Here is a 1,686-nt window from a genome sequence, read left to right as displayed (position 1 = left end):
AAGCCAACACCCGACAACCCTTTTTCAAGTGAAGAGGCTGTGCTGAGCCTGAGAGTGCGTGGGAGAGACAGCAGGACACCTGGTACAAAACCAGGCCCGGTTTGTGCTTGGTAGTCTCCAGAGGCACCCAGCTTTCCACGTCAAAAAACAGCTGAGGAAAGCATGAACTTACTTGATGATCCCATCTAAAGGATAAAAAGCAGACACAGAAGTAAAAGAAGCATTGAAAGCAGTATTTCTATCCCGAATTGATACAAGAAAATGATCAGGAAAAAAAAAACAACAAACATTGATCCCAGACAAAAAGAAGTAACTAAAAGAAAAATTACAAGAAGCAGATGACATTACAGGTATCAACATGACACACTCGTCTGCAACCAAGTGAAGCTTTGTTCAATATTCCAGTGGCCTCAAACTCACAAACAAGCTAGAAAACCAACCTGCTTGCAAAGCTGAATCAAAACATCATAGTAGTTTAAAAAGCAAGGCGCCAAAAGGGCTTAAGCAAAATGAAGTATATGACACACATACTAAGCAGCTAATATTGGTCAGCAATAGGGTGCAGATTTTAAGACACCTGCAATGTATGGGAAGTCAGCTTTTTGTTTCACATGTAACACCCTTGACAATTCAGGTTTTGAGACAGTAACAGAGGCATCTGTTCTGTTTAGACTTTATTTACTGATAGCAACAGAATGCTTTAATACACTCAGGTAACAAGACATGCGAGTTTTTGTATGGCTTTGACAGCTACCACGGACCAAGGACAGAAGATAAGTACTAGCTGAGGATACAGACGCTTTACAGACACAGTCTAGGTTTTTAAGGCATTCCTCAGAAGAAGGGGAGAAGAAAGATGGAAATATGCCAGATTTTCATTGAGACGTGAAATGTTAAAGCCTCTCTTAATGGTCTATGTCACCCAATGAACAATTTTAATTGTCAAGAAATTAACTTTTCCAGGTTGACTGCCTGCTTTAAGCTACAGAGTATATAAACCAAATCCTTTTCAGAGTTCTACATGGAACAAGTTGGTCATGGAAATACAGTTGTGCCTTTATACATTAAGGTCTATAGAAGCTGCTACTTTACTGTTTTCAAAGCATGGCAAAAATTACAGAAGTGGCAAATTAAAAAGCCCTGAAGCAAAAAATGAGGAAGTTAATTGTCTGTAGTTAACACACAGCTAAATGAACCTTAACTCAAAAGTAGTTACTGCATAATGTTTTCCTGCTTTTTCTGTATCCTTTCGCTTAACTAACTTAACCCTAAAATGGAAAAGGATACAGAAAAAGCAGGAAAACATCGTGAAGCAAAAACCTCAGGAGGATAAAAAAATACAAAAAACCCCTCAACCTGGTCCAAGCGATGCAGGCAAAAAGGATAAAGGTATAAAGTGTCACAGCTGCTCTTCATCTGTGACAGCTATTTTCTTTCTGTTCTCCCACCCCACGTCCCTAACGCCTGTCACCACGCACACCTGGGCCCGGGGGACGCCCCGACACGCACCTGAGCGCCAGGAGAACGCCCGGCGCTCCCCACCCCGGCCCAGCGGCACCGCCTCAAGCTCCGAGCCACCCACGACCCTCCCAGAAGCTGTGCCAGGGGCACAGGAGGCTCTCGGGGGCAGCCCGGCCTGCGCCGCGCTCCCCAGCGCTCGCAAGGCCGCCCTCGGCCTCTCCCCCC

The sequence above is a fragment of the Chaetura pelagica genome, unplaced genomic scaffold (assembly GCF_000747805.2).
Source record: "Chaetura pelagica isolate M959 unplaced genomic scaffold, ChaPel_1.0 scaffold123, whole genome shotgun sequence".
Taxonomy (NCBI): domain Eukaryota; kingdom Metazoa; phylum Chordata; class Aves; order Apodiformes; family Apodidae; genus Chaetura; species Chaetura pelagica.
The sequence above is the reverse complement of the archived record's forward strand: the minus strand, read 5'-3'. Positions refer to the sequence as shown.